Genomic DNA, 19,259 nt, shown 5'->3' on the forward strand with positions numbered 1-19,259 from the left:
TGGCGCAGTGGTTGAGAGTCCGCCTGCCAATGCAGGGGACACGGGTTCGTGCCCCGGTCCGGGAGGATCCCTCATGACACGGAGCGGCTGGGCCCGTGAGCCATGACCACTGAGCCTGCGCGTCCGGAGCCTGTGCTCCGCAACGGGAGAGGCCACAGCAGTGAGAGTCCCGCGTACCACAAAAATAATAATAATAATAATAAAATAAATAAATAAATAAAAATTTAAAAAAAAAAAATCTTGAGCGGAAAAACAAAATATGGTATATTACACACAGCCTTAAAAAGGAATGAAATTCTGACATGCTACAACACAAATGAACCTCGAAAACATTGTGCTAATTGAAATAAACCAGTAACAAAAGAACAAATACCATATGATTCCACTTATATGAGGTACCTAGATTACCTAGAGAGTACCTATGAGAGTAGTCAGAAGGTACAATGGTGCTTGCTGGGGGTTTGGAGGGAATGAGAAATAAAAAGTTATTATTTAAAACTTACTGTGTAAAGTTATTGTTAGAGTACCAGTTTGGGAAGATGAAAAAGTTCTGGAGATTGATGGTGGTGACGGTTGCACAACAATGTGAATTCACTTAATGCCAGTGAATTGTGCACTTCAAAATGGTTAAAATGGTAATTTTTATGTAATATATATTTTTATCACAATAAAAAGGTAATTTGTCATGCAAAAAACATAAAATAAAGCAAAATCAGACAGCATAGTTTTGTATTTCTCTCCAGCCATGTTTAGCTATGCAGACACAGAGCAGGGGGAGAGTTGGGTTTAAACAATATGGTTTACTTACTTTTCAAGGTCAAGTAAGAAGTCATTATAATGATAAACCGTGTAACTTTAAAAAATGAGGGAACTGAGGACACAAAGGAGATTACAGACACTAAAATTCTGGTGGAATCATACCTGATAGGATTGGAAGATTATTGGAGTTGAGATATTTGAGAACATAAACTGAAAAAAACCAGGAGATGGTTTTCAGGGAGAGGGGTGCTTGAAATTAAGATTATGGTGATATTAAATCATGTGTACTGACAGAGCCTAAAACATGACCGTGGGAGTGAAAAATTTAGAGATGCCTGAGGAAAAAAATCACTAAACAGTAGGTCAAGGAAGTGCTGGGCCAGGATATTGGTTGTATCATCTATGCAGATAGTGAGAATATCAAGAATTATAAAACTGTATTATTGTAAAGAGTGTCAGTAAGCCAAGAGCTAAAATCTTCAAGGAATAAAAGGTAGTAGGTGCCGCTGAAGCAGATGGTGGCCATAGATGATTGCAACCAGGAGGACTAGGGGGCAATAATGAAGTCTGATGAAGTAAGATTTATAGCTGAGCGTCTGTAAGGAGAAGAAAGAATGATTGGAAATAGCAAAGGGAACATATACACCACCTGCTGGTCCAACAGTATAAAATTGCATGAAAGAATATACACCTCCCACTCGGGAGGGCTGCCAGGGAAGAAGTGTCCAGATCCAGTTAAAACACAGCATTAATGTCATGTTCAGGAAAGAGGTCAGTGATAAGGGGCAGTTTGCCAGTGACTGGTGTTAAAGTCTAATCCGCCAAGGATCATGAGGAACAAAACTGTAGTCTAACAAAATCAAATTTATTGACTTGATGCAGTGGAGAAAGGCACTCAGAGGAATCCTGGAATGCCCCTTTCAACCAGAGGGAGGAAGAAAGCATGCTTTGTAAGGGTTGGGTTCCTGCTGAAGGATTCTGAGGAAGGACTGAGGGAAGTCAGGATCAGTTCTAGATCAGCTGCAGTTTCTGAGGTGGAATCTGGAGAAGCAAGCATTAACTAGGGATCAGGGGCTGTTATGAGGTGAGGGTGGCTGAGCAATTGGGTGTCCCCAATAATACATGAGGATAGCAAAGTGGGTCTAGGATGTCATGGGTAAGAAAGCAATAATCATTCGATGAGGGGAGCCTTGTGGCATTTTACGGTTGCTGCATGACCTCTGCAGAAATCCTGCTTCCTGTTCATTTTGCAGCTGGCTTTATTTTTCTCTGACCTCCTGGCCTGATGAACAGCAGTGATGTTTTTTCCTCTTTTCAGAGTGAGCTGATATTCACTCTTTCAGCCCCGGACAGACTTTGACTCCAGAACATGAATCTAGAAGGCAAACTGGAGGAGATTCAGAAGAAGGAAGAGGAGTGAGAGATGGGACCAAAAAAGACACATCTTGGACAAAGAGGATTAACATTTAGGAAACAAGTGATGACCTGGAAAACATTGATTTCTTGTCCTGAATATTTGAACCAACTGTCCTGAGATGCTTTGTGGCGGAAAGGTTCTGAGTGTCCCATGGGGTTGGGGAGGTTGGAGTCTCTCTGGGAGTGCGCAGGGCCTGGAGTGTCTGCCTACCTCTGCTGAGTGAGGCCTACAGAAAGGCAGGCTTATTTGGAGCACTTTGGCTTTCTCTCGATTTCTACAAGAAAGCAGCAAACAGAAGGAAGAAAACATCTGGAATGGGTGTTGTCTCATAGTGAAGAGAAGTGAGGAAGGAAGGAGAGCAGAGGAGGAAATAAAAATTATGAAATCCAACAAATTTCAAAATATACAATAATTTGAAATTATTTGATATCAAGGCAAATAACCCAATATACAGCATATTCCCTGAAGTCATCATAGTGTTATAGCAGAGTATGATTAATATTCTTAACGGTGTCCCTGAATTACCAATAAAATGGAAAATTATGGTGAGTATACTCTTTACAAGGCAATAATGTAGATCCAGAATATATTTTATATTTTCTTCTGTTCACAATAAATAATCCATCTCTTCTTCTTCACTAGTTCCTTCCCCAATAAATATATTTGGAAGAGATTCCCATCAAGAAATATTTTTAAAGTGTTGAGACTTAAAAGAATAAACCCTCAGCCATACAGAACACCTGGTTCTACAGACAGACTGTTACCCCTAAGGTTGTCCAGTGAGTGGACTGAAATATGCCATGTCCTCATGTTCACATTCTCTCACTCAACACGTGGTAACAGAACAGGTTCCTTCTACCAACAGCACCCTTAAAAGAAAAATGCTGTGCAGTTAGAGACAAAGAAGACAGTCCCTGCCTACCGGTACTCACAGTGTAGCACAGATTTATACACTAAACTCACCTTTGCATGTTTTACAGTTTACTTACCACTTTCATGTGCATTCTACAATTTGGTTCTCACAAATATCCTGTGAAGATATGTAATCTCATTTTGCAATGACAGTAACTATGCTTCAGGGAGTTTAAGAAATTTGTCCAAGGTCACAGTGCTAATGAGCAGAGACTGGACTTCAGTTTGGGTCTCAACCTTCACATCCGAACAACACCTCGGCCAGAGGAGAAGCAGGGAGAAATTACAGGAGTGTTTTAGGAAGGGCAACCATAACTCAGCTTCCCTTATACAATCAGGGCAGAGAGGACTGATCAGACAGATGAAGAGAATGAGAAGGCATCTGCATCTCAAACACAGGTGAGATACAGGAAGCAGCCAAAACTGGCTAAAACACGTTTCCAATTTGTTTTTTCTTATTCTGAGCAGAACAGATAAGCTCTAGCCTTGCAATTGGTCTTACTCCGGAAGTATTCTTCTGCGTTTGACCTCAGAATAATAAACTCATTCTATTGGTCTAATTTGAGTTGAACCACGATCTTAAGTGTTAATTCAGTGTGTTTATATTGGCCAAATTATATAAACTCATTTCATAAACAAATGGGATATTGTCCAATTTTCCTCATGTGGAAATAGCTTTCATTTTGACTGTTCTCATATGTTATTACCTTAGTCATCTGGGCAGTGTGTTGACAGTGTTTAAGAGAGAATAAGATCTACTTTAAAAGATCCCTGGGGCTTCCCTGGTGGCACAGTGGTTCAGAATCTGCCTACCAATGCAGGGGACACGGATTCGAGCCCTAGTCTGGGAAGATCCCACATGCCGCGGAGCAACTAGCCCCATGACCCACAATTACTGAGCCTGCGCGTCTGGAGCCTGTGCTCCGCAACAAGAGAGGCCGCGATAGTGAGAGGCCCGCGCACCACGATGAGGAGTGGCCTCCGCTTGCCGCAACTAGAGAAAGCCCTCGCACAGAAACAAAGACCCAACACAGCCATAAATAAATAAATAAAACTTTAAAAAAATAATAAAAAATAAAATCCCTAAATGTTATAAGTACATCCTCCTGATTCTTGTAGAGATTATCTTCCCAGATCATTTAAGTCAATATACTGACCTATATACAAAAAGACACATTTAAGAACATACAGACTCTTTTGAAAATACAAGTAGATAGTTGTTTATTAATGTGTATGGCAAGCAAGTGGAGTTGAAATGTAAGCACTAGTTGCTAATATCACTTACATATGCCTAGAATACTTATCATGTGTTCCTTCACTTAGATATAGTAAGCACCTGCTATATATCAGCATCTGCCCTCATGTGGCTTACAGTCTAGCAGGGAAATATATCCATGTGAGAAATATGCCATGAAATCTATAGGGTATGGTGGGATCACAAAAAGTAAAGCGGAAATTATATATTAGTTTATTGAGAAATTTTTATCAGCAGAAATAACTTTTGATCTTGATCATGGAAGAGGGTTAAGTGTTTGCTATGTAAATTGGGAGGACCAGAAACTTTTAGGAGAAGGTGCTTACAATTAACCTGCATATGATAAGAGCCCAAAAATGTGCAATGGAGCTCACAGAGAGCTAGGGTAAGAGAAGAAGACAGCCTTATGCCATAAAAATCAGCTAGGACTTTATTCTCTCAGAAATATCCTTATTAATCAGGGCAGGCTAACTGTTACAGCAACTCTCAATTTCAATATACTGAAAGCAATTTTATATCAATATTGTAACATTCAAATATGATGATACATGAGTGGTCAGTAGGGTAATGTTTGCAATGGCATGGCAACCAAAACTAACTGTGATATCCTGCTCATTGCCCTTAGTTTATATTTGCTTCATAGTTAACACTTTTTCCTGTGGGTCAATGATTCAAGACAATTACATAGTTCTGCTTTCATTAGTTACCCAAGTCCAATAGGTTATGTATAAGAACTGAAAGACTTATTCTACATCTCTTAGGAACACTCTATGATAATTATTGAGCATGTAGTATCCTTCTGAGTTAAGTGCTTTGTACATATACATACTTTCATCCTCAAAATACTTGTATTATGTAATACTATTTTTCCCATTTTTTTTAAGGAAGAAATTAAAGCTCAAAAACTATAAATAGCTCATCCAGGGTTATGCACCTTATGAATGGTAAATTGGAACTTGAACCCAGGTCTCACAGACTGCAAAAGCCATATTCATAATCATTAAATGGACTCTACAAATATAAATAATTACAGTTCCTTCCCTCAAAGAGCATATAATTTAGTGGAGTAAATAGTCAGTTGCAAAATAGACAGTAGATGTGCACTCTGAGGGCACACTGGATGAACACCTGCCACAGACTTGAGCCACTGGGGAATTCATTCCATAGAATGGGACCTGCAAAATGAAGGAAGAAAAGAAGGCTATTCCAGGCTAAAGGGAGAGAGGAATAAGAGCACAGTGTCTCTATGCAAAACCATAGGCAGTTCCATGGGACTACAGGGTCTGGTGGATGGTGACAGAACTTTGCACTAAGACATATATTGTTCATCCACTGTTGGAGCCACTTGACTTGGGCCTTTATCAATACTCCACATGGCATCAGTCTAGTCCAAAAGAATACATTAAAGTTCGAGGTCAAAGCCATGCACAAATCCCTAAACTATGAGCTGCAAGGAGAGCAGCCTCTGGTAAAATATGATCAGGAAAGCATATGGTTTCTGAGTTGCAAACTTCTGTTGTTATACACAATGAAAATGTTGGTCTCTGTCTAGGGCTATAAGTACCATTTATCCTTTCATACCTCCCGGGTCAGGCATTTCAAGTTTATGTATGCCAAAGGGCAGCTATTCAGGGAGCCAACTCAATTCTACATGTATGTCAGAAAAGTATAAAGTTTGTAGGACCATCAGAAATTGTTAGATCAGTTTTCAAACTTATAATTTCAGGATTGTGGAATATCATTAAGTGTTATAAACTCTAACAAAGGGGCTAGAACTAGAAAAACGAGTGCACCTATTAATAGAAGTAAATAAAATTCACCAAAATTGTCTGGGCTGTGGCATACTGCACTAGAAAGTATGATCCAGCACTGATTTCAGAAAGTTATTTTTTAATTTTAAATTAACCTTCTAAGTAGTTTAGCCTCATGAACTTGTGTCAACAACACAATTCGACTTCCCTCCCCACACCCACAAACACCACCACCACCATCACCAATAGGAGAAAAATTGTTTGACTCCCATATAGAGGTTGCTATTTGGGGCCTAGGCATCTGTAATACCCTCCAACATGACTCCAGCTTAGGCAAATGAAACAGGGATTTAGCAAAAAACTACACCATAACTGAGCTCAAAGAGCCTGCTTAACCCTGTCTCTGAAATAGGGATTGAATACAGTGGAGTCCCAAATTACTTCTTTTTCTCACCTACTGATCCACACATCCATAGTCCTAATTCATCTGAATTTTGTTTTTTAAAAAATCCTTGGATGTCAAAATAAGAAAGATACAACACTTGGGACAATTTACTCTATCAGTTGAGCTCTACTCCTCAGATTGAATTTGGGGCTGTCCTACAAGTACCTTCCTAATTACAAGCCATACAAGCAGTGTTCTACAGCTAAGGAGCCCAAACTTCCACAATTACCCCTTCCTCTGTTTAGTTCCATCAGTCTCAAGAAATGCACACTGACCTGAACTGATCACTTACAAATCAGGCTATGTATGGGGGCAGAAAATAAGAGTAAAAAAAGATCTACTTGATATGTAATCTTGTCAGTCAGGGACCTGGCAAGAAACAGATGTCATAATTAATTTGGACAAGTGAAAGAGAGTTTGATAAAAGGTAAGGGGTAGGAAAATCATAAGAGATAAAGCAGTATAGAGGACCCATTATCTCCAGGCTTTATTACTTCCCAACTGGAACTGGAACTGAGATTCAGCAAGCCACTCCACCATTGTATAATCCAGCTAATCTGTTTGATGGGTCACATGCTAAAACCAGTTAATTCTGTGGGAATTAGGCCATTGTTACACTTCCTTGCTTGTCAAATGTGTTCTCTGATTGGAGAAAATGTTAGGAAGGATACCAAGGCAATGGCTAAGGCATCCTGTAAATGCACTAATTGTGGTACCAACAGAAGCACATTGGGCAAGAAGTATAAATCCATATCCAAATTATGAAGGACAAAGTATTGATGAAAGAGATCCAATGTAATCAACTTCCTCCAAGTAACTGGCTTGTATCCCAGAGAATGGCCCAGGATGAATACACAGCAGTAGCATGTGTTGGGTCAGCCCTGATGAGAGGAAGTCCTATGCTATTGACCATCTCCTTGTGAAGCAACAGGTACTATCATCAAAAATCTTTTGGGGGCTTCCCTGGTGGCGCAGTGGTTGAGAGTCCGCCTGCCGTTGCAGGGAACGCGGGTTCGTGCCCCGGTCTGGGAGGATCCCACATGCCGCGGAACGGCTGGGCCTGTGGGCCATGGCCGCGGGGCCTGCGCGTCCGGCGTCTGTGCTCCGCACCAGGAGAGGCCGCAGCAGTGAGAGGCCCGCGTACCACAAAAAAAAAAAAACTTTTTTCAAGGTTAGGTTGGTTCTTTCAAGGTAAAGGAGAGATTCTGCCTCTACCAGCATAAGAGGCTCAGGGGGATTTGGGTGCTCAAAGTTCTCAACCTTGTCTTGTCTATGTCTGTCCTAATGATTCTTTCCCACATATCAGTGTCCTTGTGCCCTTCTCCTTTATTGCTCTGACCTTACTATAATAGACCTGACAATGTTGAACATCTAATTGGGGCTGAATTCTGTACCTTTTACAGACAGGTCCTCTTCTTTGTCCTCAGCCACAATAGAAGATAAGACAATCCTAAACAGCCTCTGAGGCTGTTTGATTTTTCTATGCATGTTCTAAGCTTTAAAATTCTCCATTTCACTGTACACATTCTCTCTAGGACCAAACTTTTATAATCACTTAGACACCACAGCAACTATTTTCACAGTTGATCTCTCATTGCCTTGCCCTCCACCTGCACCTAATCCTGTGCCACTACTATTGATATTCAGATGACCTTGTTGCCACTACATGCCAATAATCATCCATGCCCTATGCCCCCTAGCAAGAAGGTTCTCTTGAATTATGTGAGCAATTCACTCCCAGTATTCTCCTCTCCCTGCTTCTAATTAGTCTGAATAGGCTTTGGCCTGAAAATAATGAAGTTTCAAATTTATTTTGTGAGGAGAATTTCATATATAAATCTATCTACAAAGGTGTAGACAGGGTGTAAAGAAGCCACAAAGGGTAATGCCATATCCCAGGGCTAGTAACAGTGCGGCAATGTTAACACCTCCAGGCCTGGAGCAATGAGGTACAGGAGGAGTGCCTACCAGAACCCAGAGAAAGAGAAAGAGAGACATGAGAGAGAGAGGGAGAGAGGGAGGGTGAAAGAGAACACAGTGGGGAGAAAGCTACCTGAAAAGAGCTATGACTTTTAGACAAAGAATACATCCAGTTTGTGGCGAGAAGCCACAGGGTAGAAACTAGAGGAATAAATTCTTCCTTTCTCCCTCTGACCTACTGCAAGTGCTCCCACTGTCTGACCCAAACAGAAGCCAGAGAACGGGAGTCACTATCACTGCTGTCCACCCAGTTTAGCCCCTTAGGGTCCAGTGCATGGTGGATCTAAATAATCAAAAGTAAGACCTTATATAGCAACTGAAATCCCCTGCTCATGAATGAGTTCAATCAGATGCATAGGCTAATCATATCTTTTCCTACACATTTGTAGTTCAGAAGAAGTCAGTCAGGCTATGTACTCAGAACAAAAATTATTAGTGTTGTTATGCTTTATTATTAAATTTTGTGCTGTGAGTACAAATATGAACAAAATTCATATCAGTAGACACAAAACAGTGGTAAGTAAAATAATCAAAATACTTTTATTCAGAATAACTTTTCATCTTCTAGCTAGAGGTAAGAATAAAACAGAATAAGATATTTATATCTCACATATTTCCACAATCATTTAACATTTTTCCATCTTCTCCCTATTTTCCTATTTTTTTGAGTAGCTTTATTTGTAGTCTAACCATTTTAAAGATATCTTCCTTCACTATAGATAAATATAAAGCCACCACAATGAGAAGCCCGAGCACCACAACGAAGAGTAGCCCTTACGTGCCGCAACTAGAGAAAGCCTGCGAGCAGCAACAAAAACCCAATGCAGTCAAATAAATAAATAAATTTATTAAAACAAAAAATTTATTTGAATCTCTGTCAGTAAAACGCAGATAATGTTGGCCCCACTCATAAAGGCATAAATTCAATGTATATACACAGAAGAGCAAATAAACACTATGAAAATACACTGGCAGCTCAAGGTAAGATAATTCAGAGATATACTTAAAGGCTCTGCTAAAAAAAAAAAATACATGTATTAGAGTATTAGTTGATTAGATCTCTTTTAAAGGCAAAATGTCCTACAGATGACAGATAAGTTTCTCAAAGGGAGCATTTTTCTGATTTAAACTAAGGGTTTAAATAATCCAAATTAGCATCCTGATTTTATAACATTTATCAGATACCTGCTATGTAATAGATATTGTGCTAGAAGGTGATAGTCTAGTTGGAGAAACTAATTATAAACAAATACTTATAAATCAATGTGAATCAAGGAACAATCTATTGAAACATGCCTCTAGCCCTTAGCAACAACTTACTTTTTCACAACCGTGTAACATGTCTCTTGTCTGCCTTGCTCTATGTTCTCCAGCTTCCTCTGAGATATGTTCCCTTTTTCCTCTCCAAATAGTAATTCTTCTTCAAAGTTTCAATTCAAATGCTGGGTGATAGACACTGCCTACTGACCACCAAATTAATTCTTACCCTTCTGCTGGAAATATAGCTTTATCACATTTCACTACCTCCTTTGCCGCTAGTTGGAGCCCTAAGAATGACTCCTAGCCAATCAAATGTGCGTGGAAATGGTATGAACCACCCCCAGGGAATAACCCATAAAAAGTACACCTCTTCTTCATGCTCTTTCCTGCTACCAGGAGACTGGGATGGTGATATCCAAATCAACTTTAGAAGCCATGTGTTAAATCTGCAACTTCTGCCATGAGACTGGATTCTTGATCACTGTATGGAACCAGAATCCTCCTGCCAACCAAGAAGCCTCTGGACTGGTACATGAGCAAGGAGGAAGTTTATAATATGATGAACCTTTACACTTGGGGTTCCATTTGTTACAATTCAACTTTCCATAATCTGCCTCTTCCATTAAACCACTTACGGTCATTTGCATTCACACCCATCAAACACCTTGTACATTATGCCATATATTACAACACTCATTTGTGGCCTTTACTTTTTTGGTTTAACTTTTCATAGGTGGCCTTCTTGCATTTCCTAGCTCTTTTTTTTTTTCTTTTTTTTTTTGGCTGTGTTGGGTCTTCGTTGCTGTGCGCAGGCTTTCTGTAGTTGCGGCGAGTGGGGGCCACTCCTCATTGCGGTGAGAGGACTTCTCATTGCGATGGCTTCTCTCATTGCAGAGCACAGGCTCTAGGTGCGCAGGCTTCAGTAGTTGTGGCTCGTGGGCTCTAGAGCACAGGCCCAGCAGTTGTGGCACACAGGCCTAGCCACTCCATGGCACGTGGGATCCTCCGGGACTAGGGCTCGAACCTGTTACCCCTGCATTGGCAGGCAGACTTCCAACCACTGCGCCACCAGGGAAGACCCCCTAGCTCTTTTAATTTCACAAAGCAGAGATAATTTTACCCCTGAGCCTGAGCTAGGAGTTTTAGCATAAAAGAGACATAATTATGCAGCAAAAATGTTAAGTAAAAACCTTGTTGTATAGTAAAGAATTTACTTAAAGAGGGATGTGGCCCAACTCCTGGGAGGTAACCTCTAAACTCAGGATTTCCCAAATGATATGAGTGTCCTTGTTATCCAGACCACACCTAATGGGTTATGCTACTCCGGAGACACATGGTGCACCTCTAGCTAGATTATGCTAATGAGATGATTTAAGATGTTGCTAGCTATATCAGAAAGACTAACCATGTGCTTTGAGTTGGAGTTTTAAGCCATATGATATCAGCTTGACATTCAGGGAAGAGAAGGAGCTGGAGATTGAGTTCAACTATGTGGGTGACGATTCAGTCAATGGTGTCTACATAATGAAACCCCAATAAAAATTCTTGACACGGAAGCTCAGGTGAGCTTCCTGGGTTGGCAATGCTACATGTGTGTATTACTGCACATTGATGCTGTGGGGGTAACATGTCACTGAGGAAGCTTTGAGCTTGGAACCCTCCCAGTCCCAGACTCCTCCCAAGGTGTCTCTTCCTTTGTCCAATTCTAGTTTGTATATTTTGCTATAATAAAACTATAATCATAAATGTAACGCTTTCATTAATTCTGTGATCCGTTCTAGTGAATTATCAAACATGAGGGAGTTCATGAGGACTCTGAATTTGTAGCCAGCTGATCTGAAGTCAGGATGGCCCTGGGGACCCCCAAACTTGCAGCTGGTGTCAGAAGTCTTGGGCAGATTTGGCAGTCTAAAGGATTGTGCCCTTAACCTCAAGTGTAGCTAACTCTAGGTACTTGCAAATTCTAAATTTGAATCAAAATGTCAGTATGAACTCATGATTTTGTATTCTTAAAAAAATAACCTTTATACAGTTTCTAACTCTATCCACTGAAAAGGCCTAGAAGCAATGACTACTTACCTAGATCATGATTCTAAATATCATTTCTGACTAGACTTCTTGGTTGATTCCATATCTAGAACAAGAAGTTTACACCAAAGATTGGATCATCTTGCTGCGCCAAAATGCAAAAAGCTTTGAAAGATAAATGGGGTCTATGTCAAAAGGACACAGAAGTCAACATAAAGGGACTCACAATACCACAAAAATGGACAAGTTGAACACCAAAAGGAATAACAAAAACAATAAGTTGAAACACATTGAATTCAAATATAAAAACAAAATTTCATAAGTTCACAATTATATTTTTTAAACAAACTCACCATCACCATCAAATATTGCTAGGGAACCTACTTCTTATTTTGAAAACTGACAGACAAAGAGCAAAATTAAGCACAGTATTCTGGATAACAAAGTGGTTGAGGTAAGACTTTAAAGAGAAATTCCAGGTAAAATATATAGAAGGAATAACCAAATTAGAAAATCACCTTTTTGATTCTTCCTCTTACCTCTTCTTTCTCTTCCCCTGGGCAATGAAAGGTCATGATATGCCTGGATCATCTTGTATCAGAAAGTAGATAGCTGCTTAAAGAATAATGGAGTCATGTCAAAAGGACAGAGGAGCCAACTTTCAAGGGGCTCTGACTGGCCAAATCAATTTGAGTAGTAATCATTGAACAAAACAGGAGAATATAACATAGCACACTGCTATAACAATAAGTTGAAATTTTCATGAAGAGTGGGATATTTAAATAGTTTCAAAGTACCTTTCCATAAAATATTAAGTAATTACAAAAGGATAAAGAATAACTTCCCAGTGGAGAAACCTGGCAGATACTCACTACCTTAATCAAGTGATAAAAGTGAATATCATCAGCAGTGGAACAAATCAAAATCATGAGCCACTTGATAGTTTGGAACAAGAACACAATATCACTTTTGTGATATTTCTGTGAAGATGCATAACCTAGATCTAATTATCAGGAAGTACCAAACACAAATTGAAGGACACACTATAAAATAAGTGCTCTATAATCTTCAAGGAAGTCAGTCATAAAGGTCAAGGAAGGACTGAGAAACTGTTCCATTTCAAAGGAGAATAAAGAAGCATGATAACTAAAGACAGTGCAAGATTCTGAACTGGATCTTTTTCTTATTAAGGACATTACTGAAGTATTTGGCAAAACTTGAATGCGGTCCAAGATTAGATGACAGTAATGTGTCAGTATTAGTTTACTGATTTCAGTTGTTGAGCTGTGGTTATGTAGAATGCTCTTGTTGCAGGAAATATACTAAAGTATTAGGAGATGGCTGGGCATCACATCACCAGCCAACTTTCAAACATATAAGAAAAAAACAATTTTCTGTACTGTAGTTCCAAGTTTTCTATAGGTTTAAGGTTTTTTTTAAGTTTTTAATAAAAAACTTAATAAAAAAATAAAATTAAAATAAATAAATAAAATTTTAAAATAAATAATAAATAAATAAAATAATAATATAAATAAAATAATAAATAAAATATAATAAATAAATTAAAAACTTTAATTAAAAAAAGAAATCACCATTTTGCAATCACAATTAATTGAAGACCTAAACAGCAATCAACAATGGGTGCTATAATTATAAGGTATCCTGTAAATAGGTTATCTCATAGTTTAAGCTTCCATATGCTCTTCTTTATAATGGAGGGCTGAGACTGACTGCACCTGAACAAACTGATCAATCTTTTTTTTTTTTTTTTTTGCGGTACGCGGGCCTCTCACTGTTGTGGCCTCTGCCGTTGCAGAGCACAGGCTCTGGACGCGCAGGCTCAGCGGCCATGGCTCACGGGCCCAGCCGCTCTGCGGCATGTGGAGTCTTCCCGGACCGGGGCACAAACCCGTGTCCCCTGCATCGGCAGGCGGACTCTCAACCACTGCGCCACCAGGGAAGCCCTGATCAATCTTAATGTCATTAAATGTTAGTCAACAAAGGAGAATATGCTTCATGATGTAATACAATATGAAGTGCACAGTAGCCACTATGAAGTATCCTTCCCTCGAAATATGGATCTGAATCTCACAACGCCTCCAGCTCTAGTGAAGAGTACCCAGGAAACACAAGGCATAGAACAGTCATTTAACAACACCACAAGGACACAATCAGCTAAATCCAGAGTGCAGAACATTCTACTGGACAGATGAACTGGTCTCTCCAACAAGTCAGTTACAAAAAGAAACAAAAAGTGGTATATGAGGGAGGACTTTAGTAGAATAAGAGACTTTAGGGGCATAATAACTAACTAAATACCACTATAGACCTTGTTGGAACCTGATTTGAATAAACGAGCAGCAAAATAACATCATTGATATAATCAGAAAAACTTAAACAAGGGCTAGTTATAAATAATATGAAAAATCAATTGGTAAAATTGTTAGAAATAATTACTGTGTAATAGTTACATTTTAAATTTCTCTTTATAGATTAGAAATGTATATCAGTGTAGTTAGAGGGTATAATGTTTCAGATTTGCTTTAAAATAGAGAAGCAAGATAAAATGATAAAAACACTTGGCAAAAGTTGATAACTTTTGAAGCTAGGTATAAGTTCACTATACTATTCTCTCTTCTTTTGTGTATAATTGAGAATTTCCATTTTGAAAAAAATATATATATATGTAAAAAATTAACTTGTCCTATTTCTCAAAATAACTTTGAATATTTTTATTAACCTTTAATGGCACGTATAGGAATTCAAACGTCAATAAAGAAATTTGGGTAGAAGAAAGGACACAAGGGAGGTTTGGCTTGTTTCAAATGGTTCAAAATTAAGAGGGAAGGTGTGAATTCACATATATACACACACATACACTCAGAGACAAATGGACCCCTTAGTTAACACTGTGAAAAGCCACTGTCAGTAGCACCTTGTTAATGGAAGGTGACTAGTGGAGCAAGATTATGGTGGGATGTACTTTAAACCCAATTAAGTCCAACTTGTGCTTAGGAAACAACAAAATGAATCATCATTATCCTAAGTCACACACCTAGCCAGTTTTTAGAGTGAACTCTTGATTCTGCACATAATGTTGCAGTTCCCAACTTCATCAGAAATACTAAGAACCTTTTCTTCCAGCCTGGATATAGCGTCCCCAGCTTACTATTCAGAAGACTCAGAGTAAAGGAGTTATTACTCTCCCCAGGAGACAGTAATTCAATTACTACAATGTCTAAGTGTCATAAGAATGTCCACAGCCCTTCTACAGACTCAGATTTTAGAACAGATGGCCCCATGAGTCAGGGCTGGACCGTCTGCTAAGGAATCAGTAAATTTTTTATATTCTAAAGAAATATAAACGTTCCAGCATGATGGGAGATAAATTTCTATGTAGAAAATCAATTATTCAGAAATATGGTTTCACTGAAAGTAAAATTAGTCAATAAACAAAATTTTTCCTAGGATTTCTTAAGGAAACTGATTTTACTCCAGCCGCAAAACTCTTCCTCACAAAGGGACTTGCAGAATATGTTTAGCACAGTAAGCATCTAATAACTGCTCTAATATGAATGAAAGCAAGATTGCAAATAGAAGAGCATAGAAGCTAGTCTCAAGACTTTGCTTAAACCACGTATATTTCTAATTTAAAATAGCAACACAAAAAGCCCTATTGAATTTTTTCACCAACAACTGACAGGGATCATAGAATTGCTAAATCTGAATATCAAAGAGTTAAATGTAGCTTGCCCCAAACTACTCAACAGTTATTACTTCACAGTAAAACAAATAGTTACAAATTAAAAACTCAAGTTTCCAGCAGCCTTTGTGTTAGGTCTTTTCTTTTCTGTCTTTTCCCTTAAACAGCTAGCTGAGTAGGGGAATAAAGGTGATCTCTGGAAGTGAGATAGATGGACAGAGCAATTCAAAACAAATATAGAGTGGATCAAGTTTCCTGCAGAGGAAAGATACATTACAGAGATATCACCGTGTGTGAAATGTATCTTCTGAGCTTAATATTTCATATTAACTTTTTTCCTGCTGAAATTTATTTTAGAAAATTCAAGCCAAAACATCCCTTTTGGATCCGGGTGTGTCCTTTACCTTTGACCTCAATAGGAGTTCTACACATATGAAAGTAGAAATTGGCTTTTTATGGTAGATCGATAAAAGCTCTCTGGGAATGAGCAGAATGCCTCCCAGAAACATTTCTGTCTTTACATCTCATAAAATGACCTCGATATCTGGAAGAAAAACTATTCTCTCTATTTTCCCATCCAATTCTCTTTTCTCATATCACAGAGACTGCACATTGCTTATACTATGCTATACACCACGACAACTGGGAGAGAGATTTATCACATTCTGATACTCCTCAGTTTAGAGAGGTCTTGCTGCTGTTCCATTTCACTTGCGTGCATCTGGAGAACAGAAATTGGACTCAAATATTCAATATAAGTAAATATTCCATCAAATAAGTCAGTAAATACATCCTCTGTCCTGATTTTTCCTCATCTTTCCTTTCTTCATCTCCATCTTCCCTTCTCATTCAATTCTCTTTTTCTCACATAAATGCACAAAATAGAACATGCTATATAATACAAATTGTGTTCACTACACTTCAACTACCAGCACTTACTATGGATTAAAAAAAAAAAATTCTCTTCGGGCAAATCAACACAAATAATGTACAACTTTCAAATAAATTATACTAGATTTAGGGAAGACATTTTAGATTCTATTTTCACATACAATTTCCTGGAAAATATTTAGATTAAAAGAATGCTACAAGCTTGCATGTCCAGCTTGCATGTCATGGCTTTCCATGAAATAAATGATTTTAGGAAAACTCCTGTAATTGGAATTTAGATATCTTGATGTATACAATCTCAGAATTATATTCTTTAAAAGCTAGTAACTTGAATTTAAAAGGGAGAAAACACAGACTTCAGTTTCAAAACTTTGACCACCTCTTTAGTTTTCTCAATATCTTTCAATAAATAACTCTCATTTCAAAGCCATAAGTGTGTGTGTGTGTGTGTGTGTATACAACCAAAGCAGTCCTATGGCAAATCCAATACCATCTTAGCAGTTTCCAGATGGGATTTGAAGACATGTATCTTTCTGCAGCCTTATTTTGAATTTTATACTTCAGTAATCCTACTTCTAGCACTTTAGTTAGTGAATTCAAGTACTCAACTAAGCCCAAAACTTACCTGGCTCATTCTCATACCTAAATCTTTGTTCATACACCCTTATACTTGAATTATCTATACATGTGCTCTCAATATGGTAGCTATGTGGCTATTTAAATGTTCATTTTAATCAACTGAAATTACATAAAACTAAAATTTCAGTTCCTCAGTCACCCTTGCTTTATTTCAAGTACTCAGTAGCCATATGTAGCTAGTTGGTACCATATCACACAGTGCAGATATAGAACTCTTCCATCATCACAGAAGGTTCCATTGGACAGAGATGATCTATATTACGTTTAACTTTGAGCATATTATCTGTCCTTGTCCCCAGTTACCAACAAGAACTCTCTCCAGATAAACCTCATACGTCCTTCAGAGCTTCTCCTCTATGGTTGAACCCTCACTCTTCTAAACTCCACAACTGTTATTTCAAGGCCACTTGTCATTCCAACCCTGCTTTGTATTACTAAGCCTTTTTCTATATGTCTCTTCTCATCAACTACCATAATCATTCAGTCTTCAAATATTCATTGAGCACCCCACGCAGTAGTCAGTGTTCTGAATTCTGGAAGATGATGTTTATCAAAACAGACAAGAGCACGAGCGCCTTCAAATCAGAGCCAATGCTTCTTTGATTTTTCTAGCACTTAGAACAAACTAAGGACACAATAAGGGAATGAAAGATACATATATTAGGCAGCTTTAGAATTCTAAGTTTTAAAGAAATAAGTGAACAACAAAAATAAAAAATATTTTGACAGGAAGAAATTTGATGCCTTCTCACTGGGTCTACATCCTGAATTAGACATTCACTGGGTCACGTACATACTGTTATATGATTACATTTATGAAAGCATTCAACCAAGTGCATCTTTTCAGAACCTTTTTTTAGCATCATTGAGTTACTGAGACAATTAAGCATCACATGCACTAGGCTATATGTTGAGCTCTTTCACAGAAGAAAATATTTATTTCAAGCATAAAAGGTGAGGTATATTAGTTACAGTAAAAGCTAAGGTACTTTAACAAAGAGATAAAAACAGTGGCTTTTGTAAGATATAATTTACTTCTCTTTCATATAACAATCCCAAGTGGAGGATTCAAGTTTGATAGGGTAGTTCTGTTACACAAGGTCCTTCAGGATTATAGGTTCCTTTCATCTTATTTCTCTACCACTCCCCTAAGGTATTACTTTCATCTGCATGGATGAAGCTGGGTCACAAACACATTATATTCCTACTCACGAGAAGGGGAAAAAGAGAGGAAATCTAGAATATTTTTTTTTTGTTTTTAAGCAAATGAGTTGGAAGTTTTCCACACCGTTTCTATTCCCATTCCACTGGTGATAACTTAGACTTATGAGCACTCTTGACCAAAAGAATCCTGGGAAATGTAGTCTCTAACTAGATGGCTATTTGCTCCCAAAAAAAGAAAAAATGGAATGGTAGAAGTGAGGGGAGTCTGCCAGTGAAATTATTTTAGCTATACTACCTGGAGAAACTATTCTCTTAGGTTATAACCCATTCATGCATAATACATTAAGGAACTACCAAAAGAATTATAATTCTAAGTATACACCTGTTGAAGAAAGCACTATCCTGTTCTATTAGGAATTCATATTGATATTTTCCATAAATTTACATATGACCTGGAATAAGGCTGATAAAAGGAATGCTTACCAGTTAACAGTAGGTTGTAATAAATGCTATTGACTTACCAAAATTACTATTTTATAATATATGTACAATACATGAACCTGCCTCAAAGAGCATATGACTTCAAAGGAGATCAGCAGAATATGGCATATATAGAATTATAAGTACATAGTGCATTTAGCATAAGCTCAGATAAAATTATGAAGTATGCAATTTATGTCACCTCTCCTTTTTCTCTATTCCAATACTCAGCATCTTCCCAAGAACACCACCAACTCTTTAAAGGCTCTTTAAACAACAAGACATTTTGAAAATTCTTCTCCCTGTAGGAGAAAGATTATATCTGAAAATCTTTAACACCCGAGTGTGAGTTTTTTCAAGTCACATTCTTCAAAGAATATTCACATTTTAATGGAGGTTTTGGGGGGAAAAGAACACAAATGACTGAATCTGAGATGGTGACATTTCAGGATTTAGACTCCTATGTGAGGGAAGTAGTTAAAGTAATTTTTTCCTGCTGGCTCTTGCAAGTCATGCAATATAAGGAATCAGCTAATTATAACTGACACACAGTTTAGCCTTCCTGCATTCATGTT

This window comes from Orcinus orca, chromosome 3 (genome assembly GCF_937001465.1).
Source record: "Orcinus orca chromosome 3, mOrcOrc1.1, whole genome shotgun sequence".
In the NCBI taxonomy this organism is placed as follows: domain Eukaryota; kingdom Metazoa; phylum Chordata; class Mammalia; order Artiodactyla; family Delphinidae; genus Orcinus; species Orcinus orca.